This window comes from Vulpes vulpes, chromosome 7 (genome assembly GCF_048418805.1).
Source record: "Vulpes vulpes isolate BD-2025 chromosome 7, VulVul3, whole genome shotgun sequence".
NCBI classification, from domain to species: domain Eukaryota; kingdom Metazoa; phylum Chordata; class Mammalia; order Carnivora; family Canidae; genus Vulpes; species Vulpes vulpes.
Window position 1 is genome coordinate 62,244,642 of NC_132786.1, and position 13,627 is coordinate 62,258,268.

Genomic DNA, 13,627 nt, shown 5'->3' on the forward strand with positions numbered 1-13,627 from the left:
AGTTAGGATTCAAGTTAGGATTCAAGACCCCGTGTCATTTCCTGTAAATTCCATTTCTTTGTTATTTTTTCAAGACAAACTCTGTTCATAGGGGAGCTGAGGACATGTCTCCTGTAGATTGTTCCAGAACACGCCGTGTTCATCCTCCGCTTTGTTCTCTGCTAGGACTGCCATCCCTCTCAAACTTTCTTCCATTTCAGTCCACTGATAGCCTATCACCGGCAACAGGACTGGAACAGAAAGGAATATTAACATAATCTTCCTTCCTTGGATCCTTCCTTCCTTCCTTGGAGCATGTTCTAGCTACGCCTTCCACAGCACCCCCTTCTAATATGTATGTCCAAGTGGGTTCTCATGGGGTCACGGATGGTGACCCAGTCTGCGTTCCGTATGTACAGCTCACAAAATATTTAGCCCAGCGGATGTATACATATGTAAATATTCTATGCATTAAAGATTAACAAATTAATAGCTGGGACACATAATACGAATAATTTCATGTGGGATTATTGGTGTTAAATGTCGGCTCATTACCGAAAAAAAACCCTGAAAACTAAATCCTGTTGTACAGGTGGTTACTAACTCTGTGCAGAGGGGTTGCTGAAAATAAAATAAGATTTCATATAAGTAGTAGGATAAGAAGGGAAAAGAGATTTAGGTCCATTTGAAACAATCCAAGTAAGTGTGAGCTTTAAACATGATATCACAGTACTGAGGTCTGAAAATAACCTTTAAACTATCAAGGACTTGAAATAAAGTAAAACTTGAGCGCACATGGTGGCTATTGAACTTTGGGATTTTCTCCCCAAAATGTATAGAGATTAATGGGAATGTAGGAAGTTTCCTCAGTGGAAACTCTAAATCCTATCACCCGCAAGAAAGAGTTAAACCCATGAGATAACAAGTAATGACAATTTCTCCATTGAAACAAAACCTCAACTTCAGTTCTAAATTGATGGGAACATCATAAAGGATAAAACGGTTCCATCATTTACATTTTTTTTGTCAGGCAGCGAAAATTTTCATTTATGTATAATTTCAAATCTTTAGAAACCTCAAGAAGTCGTTTTCTCTTTATATTTCTCCCCATCGATTCTTCCTCTGATTGAGTACGTTGCTGTCAGCAGGAGGGCGAGAGGCAGTGTAAGGTCTGGAACTAGAACAATGGTGTTGGGAGCTTGGCTTCGCCCCTGCTGCTTGTAAGACCTCTACCTGCTTCATCTGTCCCCAGATTGATAGGAGGTGAAGAGTAAGGCAAATATACGACATGTAGGAAAAATGAAAATATTTACCCCAAAGGATTTCTGTGAGGGTTAGAAGAGGCCCCTATGTAGATGGCTCCTGGCACCTGGTATAAGCACTCATGAAGTGAGTCCCTATGACCTAAATAAGTCCCTTAAATAGCATCAGGAAAGCCACTCCTCTCGCCACCGACCCTAAGGAGCAGCATGATTCAAACAACCGTAGCAACGTTAGTTGTGGGTCAAAAGGGAGAAATTACGTTTCTATTTGGCCAATAGCTGTTGACTCCATCAGGAAACAAGGGAGGCAGAAACCAGGAATCTATGGGGTGGGGCCTCAGTGGAGGCAGGTAATGCCCTGGATCTGGATGCCCCAATCCCTAGTTCTGTCTGGAAGGGGAAAGCAAACCTAAGGAGGTAGAAGCTCTCCAGCAAGTCTCACTTGGACCAGAAGCATTAAGAATCACCTGATACTTTACTACCACTTGCTGCACTTAATCATGTCTTGGTTTTCCTAAAATCCTATGGACCAGGACTTATTCATCCTAGGGAGAAAACTCAGGTCCCTGAAGAAATAGGTGGGCAAACTAAGACTGGGAGGGAACCCGGATCTGCTGGGTGATCTGCAGCCTTCCTTCCCCGGCCAACCCCGTGCTCCCGCAGAAGACATCGGGACACACAGAGGCCCAGGAGGGGCAGATGTTCAAGGTGTTCCTTTCATGACTTGTTGCATACTAAGTGTGTAAAAGAAAAGAGGAGGCATTCTCCGAATGCCGTCAAGGCCGTTGGTCTGCTGTCACCTGTTGTCACCATCTTCCTTGGCACCTGTGTCCTCCTCTCCGCCACGCTATTTCTCTCTGGTATTTCCCCCTCGTCCACTTCTCTCTTTTGCATCTTCTGTTCATTGTGCCGCTGCTTCTTTCTGAGCCTCTGTAAGCTCTTTATTAATTCCCACTCTTACCAATTTAACCTCAATTTTCAACTCTTGAAGTAAATGGCGAGAAAATAGAAAATTTTGGCGAAGATCTGGAAGGCATAAAACAGACAGATGAATATGGAAAAGATGACAGTAAAAACAAACTCAAGAGACGGATCTCATGGGAGAGGAAGGATGGAGGAGGAAGCCAGTGAATTGAGAAGAACAGGATTCACCCGATCTGAACCCCAGAGATGAAGAAGATGGAAAAACAATGAACAGAGCTTCCTGCCTGTGGGACAGTAAGGGGATATCCAGCATTTGTTTCCTTCAGGAAGCTGAGTAAACCTCAAATAGGATATACACCCACATACACACACACACACAAATGCAGGGACACACACCCTAATTAAAACATTTAAACACCGAAGACAAAAAAAAAAAAATCTTGAAGACAGCAGGAGAAAGGATGCATTCCTGTAGGAAGGACAGATGTCCTGTCTAGAACCACGGAAGTCAGAAGCAGGTGGCACCTTGTTTTTCACGTCCAGAAAGAAAAATGCACATTGCAAACTCAATATCTGGTGAAGTTATCCCTCAGGAATGAGGAAGGGCAGTGCAAATGTTCCTGGATAAGGGAAAAGTAGAAGAATGTGTCACCAGCAAACCTTTCAGTAGAAACTGGCCAAAGGAAGTTCTTCAAACAGAAAGGAAATAATAAAAGAAGGAGGAGCATCCAGAAGGAAGAAGGAACGACACAGCGGACACGTGGGTGTGTGCTCCCCTTATAAGCAAGATTTGATCACTGAAACAGGAATCAAGGTCCCATCTGATGGTCATGACAAGCCTTTGCTGGGATTTTGATGAATGAAAAATAGGTCTGCGCAAAACCTGTGCACGGACGTCTACGGCAGCTTTATGTGTCAGAGCTCCAAACTGGAACCCACCCCGCTGTCCTTCAACAGGCTAAGTACACTGTGATGCGTCCCTAACCTGGGCGACGACTTAGCGATACAAACAAATGCCCTGTTGATACCCACAGCAACTCGGATGCATCTCCGGAGAAATGCTCAGAAAAGCCAATCCCAATACCTTTGGGATACTTTTGGTGTGTACCATACTGTGTGGTACCGTTTATGTAACATTTTGAAAGGCCGAGTTTCAGAAAAGTATGATAGCTTAGTGGTTGCCAGAGTTTAAGGGGAGAGAGACAAGAAAGGAGCTGGTTGTTAACTATGACTCTTTATTTTCTATATTTTCTGATGTTTTGACATGTGGAGGCCTTGCTGACCCCGGAGAGATTGCCTCTCCCAGGACAAGCAAATTGCTACCAAACATCTTGCTTGAAAGCAAGACAACCAATCCAGGGCCCCACAGCCCCAGCTACTTCCCTAATAGGGGTCTCAAGCTCTGGGCCACCCTCCACCGGCTCCAATCGCCATGCCATCCCCTCGAGCCCACTGGCATTATTCTTTTTTTTTTTTTTTTAATTTATTTATGATAGTCACAGAGAGAGAGAGAGAGAGAGAGAGAGAGAGAGAGAGAGAGAGGCAGAGACACAGGCAGAGGGAGAAGCAGGCTCCATGCATGGGGAGCCCGATGTGGGATTCGATCCCGGGTCTCCAAGATCGAGCCCTGGGCCAAAGAGAGGCACTAAACCGCTGCGCTACCCAGGGATCCCCACTGGCATTATTCTAACTAGCCCGTCCTATACCTGCTTCCCCTTCCTCACCTGTTCCTTCCCGTGGAAACCGCAGTAAAGGCCCTTGCTCACACTCCTGCTCCCTCTGCCTGCTGACTGAGCCCGGGGCCACCCAGCATGGCCCTCGGTGGGCCTCCTGTTTTCAGACATCTGGGAGGATGCACGTCTTCCATCACGACCATCATTTCCATGTCTGTAAGCCTCACCGTACCTGATGAAAACAAGGCTCGGTGCTTCTTAAAACAGTAGGTGAGTGTGGCGTCGACGGGCAATGCCGGGGATGTCTGTGGTGTTGGAATCGCTGTTTCTCACCTGCGACACACAGTGCGTTCACAGGGAACTTCATCAACACACACAGATGAGAGCAAAGAAAACTTGAGAAGTCCCTGCAAGGTCAGGGAGGGCACCCACGTCAACACCCACTTTGTGATGTTGCACCACAGCTTGCAAATTGTTACTGATGCCAAAAGCTGAGGCAGGTACAGAGGGCCCGTCTCTAGGCCATGTCTTACGGCGGCACCTGAATCTGCAGATAACTCCATGCAAAATTTTAAGTACAAACGTTTGTAAGGCCAAGCTGGTGAGTTTTATAAAATTATATGACTCGTCTAAATAATGTGGTTTAAATACCATTTCAGGATTCTAAGACTCATGGAAGAAAAAAGTGATCAGGGCAGCCCCGGTGGTGCAGCCGTTTAGCACCTGGTCCCGGGATCGAGTCCCATGTTGGGCTCCCTGCATGGAGCCTGCTTCTACCTCTGCCTCTCTCTCTCTGTTTCTCTATGAATAAATAAATAAAACCTTTAAAAAGAAAAAAGAAAAAAAATGATCAATACATCTGTGGATGGGAGTTAGCTTTAGAAATATTCTGCTGAGGGAGTTGTCCAGAAACTTCGTTTTTTGCAATTTTGCATAATTATTATCTGCTTAGTGAAAATTTTCATAAACTGTTGAGTGAACGGCATGTTGGAGAAATTTTGGCAAAATCCCATTCGGGCAAAAGGCAGAGAAGCACAGACGCAGACAGAAACTCCTGCAATAGTCACAAGAGCACTTACTATTAACAGGGGAGGAAAGAAAAAAATCTAAAAATGAACCGACCTGAAAGCGATTAGAGTAACGTCCTGGGGAGAACAGGTGATGCAGGCTCACATTTCCAAAAATAAAACAGGTCTCAGGGAAGAGCGGCAATACTGCAAAGAGAACCAGCTTAGTGTCCTTCTCAGGGGGGATCTAACCTCACAGAGCCTGGGAGCCACTGGCTGGGACTCCGCCTTCCGACTCCAGACCCATAACCAGAGACTGTACCCAAGAGGCCAGAGCCGCGGGAAGGGCATCCCGGCCTCAGGGCCTGCGAGGGTCTCGACATCGTGGGCTCGGGCTGCGCCTGTGCAGAGGGGCGTATGGGCCAGGGCCCCAGGGGTGGCAGGTGCCCCGAGTGGCGGGGAGACCCTGCAGGTGCTGCGGGGACGCTGGGACCAGCAGATGCAAGGGACTTACAGCAAAATGACCGAGACGTAGTGAGCTTGGGGGGACAGCGGAGCCTGGTAAGCTGTGCACAGAGAGGGGAAAGAATCACAGGAAGAGGGGAAGACACCCAAAAATAAAAACCGACCCTCTTGTAAGTATGTGTCCATGTTGTAAGTGGGCTTTGAGGTGGGGGAAGCCGGGGTTGGTGTTCCCCCCGGCTGGCCTCTTGTTCTTCCTTGGCCTCGATGCTCTCCTGGTGGCTGCTGCGGACTGAATGGTTGTGCCCCCTACTCCCTCGCCCAAGTTCATCTGGTGAAATGGTGATTCCCAAGGGGATGGGAGCAGGAGGTGGGGGCTTTGGGGAGTGAACAGGTCACAGGGGTGAAGGCCTCATGAACGAGGTTGGTGCTTTTATAAAAGAGACCCCTGGGGATCCCTGGGTGGCTCAGTGGTTAAGTGCCTGCCTTAGGCCCGGGGCGTGACCCTGGGGTCCCGGGATGGAGTCCCACGCCGGGCTCCCTGCGTGGACCCTGCGTCTCTCTCTGCCTGTGTCTCTGCCTCTCTCTCTCTCTCTCTCTCTGTGTCTCTCATGAGTCAATAAAATGTTAAAAAAAATAAGAGAGAGACCCCTGGGACTCCCTTCTGCCTCCCGCCGTGTGAGGACCTGGCGAGAAAGGGTCTCCTCAGCCCCTGAGTCTGTCTGCACCGTGAACCTACACTTGCAGGCGCCAGAACCACGGGAAGCAAACTCCTGTTGTTTTCTAAGCTGCCCAGGGTTTGGGGTTTTTGTTACTGCAGTGCAAACTGACTAGGCACTGGTGCTATTTCTTGGTAGTGGCCACGGGGTCCCTCAGCACATGCACCCACACACGTCCCCACGCGTGTGATCCTGGTTCAGAGCCACCCACTGTGGAAGGGGGGTGAGTGACAGTCCCCCTGGGACTTCTTCAAGCCGTTGCTAAACCTGAGGAAGGCAACTCTCAGACTCCGGCGAGCGCTCTCCCCGCGTGCTACCCCAAGGCAGGAGAACCGAGTGCTAAAGAAAGTGATGAAGCTCAGTCACTTGGACATTCCAAGCTCCAGACTGTCGCCGGTCGCCGGCTCCAGAACCGTGATAAAGGAAACCTTGTCCCTGCAGGAAAAGGGCAGAATGCAACCACCTGCAGGGGCGGGAGGGGGAGACCAGTTGTCCTGAGGGGCTCGCAGGCGGCTCCCTCCCTCACAGAGGCGGACCTCCTCTGCAAAGGTTTTGCTGGTTTTATTTTTTTGCAACAAAAATTAGGCATTCTATAAGAAGCTTAGACGATCTTCGCTACTAGCTTTGTTTCTAACCTAAGAAATCCCTTGTATCAGGATGGTTTGACATCTTACCAGCCACGGATCGTTCTCTGCAAACACACACACACATGCACGCACACACACACACATCATTTGAGAGATCCTCTAATCTCTTGAAAACAGGTGCATAGAGCCAGGTTAAAAATCTCTTTCTCAAAAAAAAAAAAAAAATCTCTTTCTCTATAATATTTATAATCTCAACTTAACTTGCTCATCTGGAAGATTTTCCGAAACAGTAGGGATTTTCAATATTTTGAAGGAAGATATTTTAAAATGGTGTCCACAAGGCTGTATTGCAATTGCTTGGTCTTTTGCTTATACTACTAAAAGCATTAGAACCCCGCACACTTTGCAATCTGCACCCTGGGAAACTCCCCAGCCCACTAACCCCCAGGGGCTGCAACCCGTCAGGATTGTCATAGCTGGGACCAAGGCCATCGTGAGGGCTGAGTGAGGCCGTGTGCACAGAAGCACGACCCGGGCAGAGGGGACCATGCAAATGTGAGTGGCCGTTAGGTGCACAGCCCTGGATGGATACCCAGCACCCGCACAGCTCCCACAAGGTTTGTTGGGTAAACCCCAGGGAAATGGCTCTCCTGGTTGTCTCCTCATCTGTACGGCGAAGGGATTGTACGCTTTGAAGTCTAGTGACCCCCTTCTAGTTGCATTATTTTTTCTCATTTGAAATAATGACAGTCAAAAAAATAAAAGAAAAAGAAAGAGAAAAAGAAAAAAATAAAAATAAATAATAAAATAAAATAAAATTATAAAATAAGTAAAATAAAATAAATAAAATAAAATAAATAAAATAAAATAAAATAAAATAAAATAAAATAAAATAAAATAAAATAAAATAAAATAAAATAATAAGAGTCCATAGCATTTCACCATTTGTACACAGGCTTCACCCTAGTGTCCCCTTGAGTGCCACAATAATAGTCACGTCCATTAGACTAATTCACACCTCCTTGTGTGCAGGGACAGATGCCTGTGAACAATTTCCAAATCTCCTGTTAATGATACTGGACCAACTCAAGGATAATAACACATGTTGCTACAGACCTTCTAAATCTCCACGGTGTCCTCCAACATGGTGTTTCTTGTGCTCTCAAAATTACATGGGAAGAGGGCAGGTGGTATTGGCCTAGTTACGATAAGGGAATCAACAATCTAGGGTGGAAGGAATTTACATCGAGATGAAGTAACTTTGCAAAATCTCCGTGCCTGGTGGTGGAGACCGATGGTCCAGGTGGGCCCAGGCCTGTCCACCTTCATCTTCTTCCCCACTACGTTCCCCTGACACCAGCTCTACCTGGTAGCAGGGTCAAAGCCAAGGTCCCTCCTTCAGAGTCTCTACTCAGATGGAGGATAGAGCACCCACTCTGCTACCGGAATATTCCATCAGCCTAACCCCACCGTCTTTTCTCACCCGAATTGCTGAAAACGCTCAGAGGAGCATTCTCTCTTTAGACGCAGCTGGCAAAAGATTTTGCCCTTCCGCTGGCAAAGACGCAGTTGGGCATTTGTAACCCCGAGTGTGTAGGCATGCATTCACGGGCGCATGCGTGTGTGCCCATGCATGTGTGCATCCGTGAACATACACTTCTGTCCCCTGCGTCCGCCCAGAGTAATTAGGATGCGCTGTCTCGTACTAGAGAGTGACATGAATAGTCACACTCATCAGGACTGGGGACAGACTTCTGCAATTTGAGGCAGATTTGTGGAACTGTCTCTCACCAGAGCATCTGTTGAAACTGGGGGTGTCTCCTGGCTAAAACTAGGGGGTTTCTACTTATGGTCTGGCTCCAAGGCTTGTTGGCCAGGGCTGCAAGATCGAGGACCTGGGCCTGGCTGGCATCGGTAGTAGTTCCTATAACTCAACTTCTGAGTGCACCTTGAATCCCGTTATCCAGTTAATTTCCTGAGCGCCCCCAGCATCGAGCTCCTCTCCCTGATCCGCGTTAGCCTCACAGAGCTGAGAGGAACTGCGAATCCATCCATCAGGGCCGAGATAAAGTCTGACTTTCTGCAGAAAAGCATCCTTGAAAATGATTCTGGTGACAATTTGCTCCGATCAATTCTCCAAACTGTAGGGTAGCCTGATACAAAAATTCCTTAAGAGATAAGTGGAACTTTGTCCCGCCTTTGGCATGAGGCCAGAGGCACAAGCTACACATTCCAGTTTCTACCTCGAATTTAAGGCCTGACTGTCGAAGGTGATGCGGCTTTGAGAGCCATCTGGTTACGGCATTGGGATCCACATGATACCCATCTTCAGGGCCTGTGGACGCCGTCCTATCAGAACACGCTTCAGCACGATCCCGGTGTGCACTCCGCAGGCCTTGCCAGGGTCTGGGGCTCTGCAAGCACCCTAGAGCTGGACCTGAACCCGTCCTGCATTGGCAAATGCTCAAGTGCTTCGAGTGCCTGAGAACAGGCCAGGCCCTAGGGAATCCTACAGCTTGCCACACACAGCTGACCTGTTCATGACACAATCCCTTTCTACTCCCAGAGGTGGATGTAGCACCCCATCCAGGTTACTACCCATTAGTTCTTGGCCTCCACCATCCTAACGAGCTCGGGAAGCGTTACCAATGCCCATTGACGGGGGGGCATCCAGGTGCCAGTGGTGAGTCTGCACAAAGGGGGAAATGCTTCAACTGAATGATGTGATGAGGTCATTTAAGGACATGCATTCTGACTGAAGGGTCACTCTCTGCTGCCCTGGTTAACACGTTAACGCAGAAGAGCAGGCCTTCCACCCACACCGAAGGCGAGAACAGCCTGAGAGAGACCACATCTCCTATGTCTTCATCCAAAGATCCAACGCAAATGTCCCCGGAGCGTCAAAGCCATTGCTGGATCCTCTGCATTTCCACAGAACAAGGCAGCGTCCTACGTGCAAACAAAGGGTTTGGTCCTCCCCAGCTCCCGGGTCAGCTCCCCGGAGAGATGCAGAGTGGTGCTATCTCATTTCTACCACACAGCAGTCCTGGCTATGAAGATCCATCTTTGTATTGTTTTCCTCTCTCAGAAATTCAATCTCACTCAGCACTTTCTTTAGTCGGGTATCTGAACCGACAACCCTGGATGAGAGACGGATGAGAGGTAGCTTTGCTGGCTGCACAGATTGCTAGTAGGCCCCGGGCCCCGGGCGCCCTCCCCTCACAGCCCGCTGAAAGCCCAGCTTCACGGGAGCACCGTTCTCAGGACAATTAGCAAACCCCTGCCAAGTTCTCCACTTCAGCTTTCTTTGAGATTTCAGAATAAAATGCTCTCCATATCCTCATGATTTAACGTGGACCACCGTCTGCTTAGAGAAAAGCAGATCTTACAGCACAGAGGCCCGTGTTAGAGATGGAGAACACCGACAGCAGTCGCAGAGGACCCTTCACCCCTCTGGATAGGTCAGGTCCGTTTGATCAGGTGCATTTATACATAAAGCGAGGGCAGGCAGGGAGAGCAAAGGCATCGCGAGAGAAACTGGCAGTTGTAGTCATTTTCTGACATAGTGCACAAGGGCTACTCAGTTTCTAACACGGTTCACAATTGAGGATGAGCACACTGCGTGCATTTCTGATGGGACTAGGGGTCTTCTCCAGGGGTGGCTCCCTGTGGCATTCCAGGAGGGACGGCTGGCATGGGGTCATGACAGGCTACTCTCATCCCCAAGTCCTTCACCGAGCACACAGTGCATGTAGCACCTTCCCTTCGGGCAGGGCACAGTTGGAACGACGCTCCCCGTAATCAAAGAATCCACAGTCAGTGAACACAAACGCACAGTAGGATCCCCAAATCTGGGTCCATGCTCAAAAAAATGTTGTAAAATGTCTTCCGACAAACTAGAAATCTGTTTGGGAATCCATCATGTATATAACCCCCCAAAGCTATTCGCATGTGTTTTGTCCTCGCCTAGAATGCTCTTCATTCTTTGCATCCATGTGGTTTGCATCCAACTCTCCTCCAGAGTCACTCAAGGCCTTGGCATACCAGAAAAATCTTCAGCAGCAGCAGCCCCAGATGGCGGCAGGATATCACGAAAAATGCTTGGGCCTCATTCTAGAGTTTCCATCCTGTTCCTGATAATTATTTACCTGAGTCAGGACATGTCAATCATTCGGGATGTGTGCTTCTGCATAAGCACCCACGCGACACTTAGTGGGTGTGTTATTAGGGCACCTTGTGTCTTCTTCTGATTATCCCAATAGGAACCAGGCTTCACACCTCTTTGTGCATTAGCACCAACTGCAGAATTGTGCACATTTCAGAAGCTCAATGTAAGTCGTTATTGCTACTGCTCTGCTGTCAGCAACCACCTACTATTTTGGATCGGACTGCGGCACTGCTCCACATTGAAAAGGTGTAACCTAAGAATTAACTGCTTCTTGGTAATTCCAAAGATGATAACTATTGCTTTTTGAAGAAGTTTTCCTAATAGGAAAGCTTTTGTATACACAGTTTCAGGAAGTATTTCAGAGGATCTTATTTCAATCAATAGGAAAGAAAGGACAATCCTTCAGAGGAAAAAAAATACAAGATATATTTAAACTCAAAGGCAAAGCTAAAAAGAATGGAGAAAAGGAAGCTAAACTTGCTTTTGTTTCAAATTCTAACTCAGTACTTTTCATATATAGCCTCAATTACTTTTTTTTTTTTTTAAGATTGTATTTATTTATTCATGAGAGATAGAGGGAGAGAAGCAGAGACACAGGCAGAGGGAGAAGCAGGCTCCATGCAGGGAGCCTGATGTGGGACTTGATCCCAGGACTCCAGGATCATGCCCTAGGTGGAAGGCAGGTGCTAAACTGCTGAGCCACCCAGGGATCCCCAAGCCTCAATTACTTCTGACAGCAATCTTAGGAGTTAAAATATAGGTGTTACTTTTGGGACTGGGCAATTGGTGCACTTGAGTAAACGCCCAAGGCCACCCAGGTAGAAAATGGAAGAATTAGGACATCACCTAGGGTTGGTGAAGATCCATGTTTTCCTCATGCCAGGAATTTCTCCTTTTGTAGAATATTGACCCACAGCCAGGTGGAAGAAACAGATCTTGTGAGGTAATCAATGATGGCAGTCTTATCAGTCCTTGATCATAGGATGCCTTCCTGAACATATGCCTTTGCTTTTACTTCCATGCTTTTCCCAGTGTGATATTCTCCAGAGATTTTTGCTTTCTCAGTGAACGGTCAAGTTAGCTTATGAGAGTTGACTATTCAACTCAAAATTCATAGAGATATCTTCTCCTCATGGGGAGTCCTGGAATACCAAAAAGCCTCCAAGTTTCAAGGGGGCAAGGCTATACTAGTGTCATTTCTGACCTACTGAAATTCAGAGAAATTTGGAGAGTTGACATCCAAAATGTAGAGATAACGATATAATTTGTGTATCCTTAAGGTCAGTCAAGAGAGAAATGGGCAAGGAACAAAGGGAAATAACACTTTGGTGGACAGAGAAAACAAGAAGGGAATATTCTGGAGCAGACTATGCCTTCTTCATGAGGATCCCTTTTCTAAGCCATTCTTGACATCCCACCGCCACCAGCCCACGGAGAGTTCCTGTGCTCCGTGTTGCTATTCACAAGATATTTGAAGGGAGAAGGAGCAGAAGAAGACCAAGTACGTTTCATCTCAGTTCTCGACACCTTTAGTGCTCATCCCAGGACCCTCCCTCCAATGCAGTATATCTGACAGAATCAAGAGTCGATGGTCTACAGACACGATTACTGGGATCAATGGTCTCCAGACACGATCACTGGGATAGAACGAAAAACCACCAGTATCAGAATGCCTGTTTTTCAAATGGAACTACAGCTCTATGGCTGGTCTCCAGGTGTTTTAAAATAAAGGAAGCATTTTTTTTTCAAAGGAAGCATTTTAATAATGTGTTTCCTCAACACGAGGAGATCATCATGGGGGAGCTAGTTCCCACAGGTGAAAGGGAATCCATAACAACATAGCTCACGATGTCACCATCTCCTCTTGATAGCTGAACCTAAGACATTTGTGAACAAGATGATTATTCCTAATTCTGTGACTTCTTATGAAGAAAATATAAAAAATCAGAACAGTTCCAGTTTGCAGATGGAGACAAATGCAATGATTTGTGTTCTGAAGTTGTTGCAGAGATGTGCCTGTGTGTGTGTGTGTGTGTGTGTGTGTGTGTGTTGTGTTGTGACTGCTTCTTTGCAGGCCATTCTGGTAAACATATGATTTTTTTTTATAATTTTGGAATGCTTTTCCTTAAAGAACTCCCTGAATCTAACCAGAGACATATAGGCGCATGTCATTATAGTTAACTGAAGAAAAGGAAAATGCTAAAAGTAAGCTATAAGAAAAGAAGAATCATGGAACTCTAGAGGTAGCATAAACATGAACCCAAACTCCGTCTTACACCTAAGAAAATTTAGTCTCAGAAGCAAAACAGTTTTGCTAAAAGCATCAAGCTAGACAACAATGTTCAGCCCTTCTGAGGTCCAGTCTCATTGGAGAATGCCTGTTGGTGGGAGTCTCTGGAAAAAGTCACCTGCCAGTAGATAAGGATCCCTAAAGCTAGGTTAAAGTTTGTGTTCCCACAGTAATGTCTAGTCCTGGAGGAACAACTGAATCCCTCCTCACTGATCTAATGACCTCAGTATTAGGCCACGCTGATAGTTTTTAAAAGCATCTCTGCCCGGGGTTTGCTTTAGTGCAAGAGGAAAGCATTGTTGATGAACATTCAGAATGTCACCTCACCTCGTGTCCGGCTTCTCAAGCTTGCTAGTGTTCTGCATACCCTGGGAAAGAGCCAGGTGCGAGGCTGCCTTTCAAGCTGATTTTAAAAGTCATAGTCAATAAAGCCTGTGGTTTTCCCCACATGGATTTTTGCGAGATTCACCTTGAGACAATCTGGGGGATTCGGAGTTTCTTTTTCCCTACCCAGATCCACTTTGCCACTCTTAAAATGTGGATCAGAGCAGAAGGG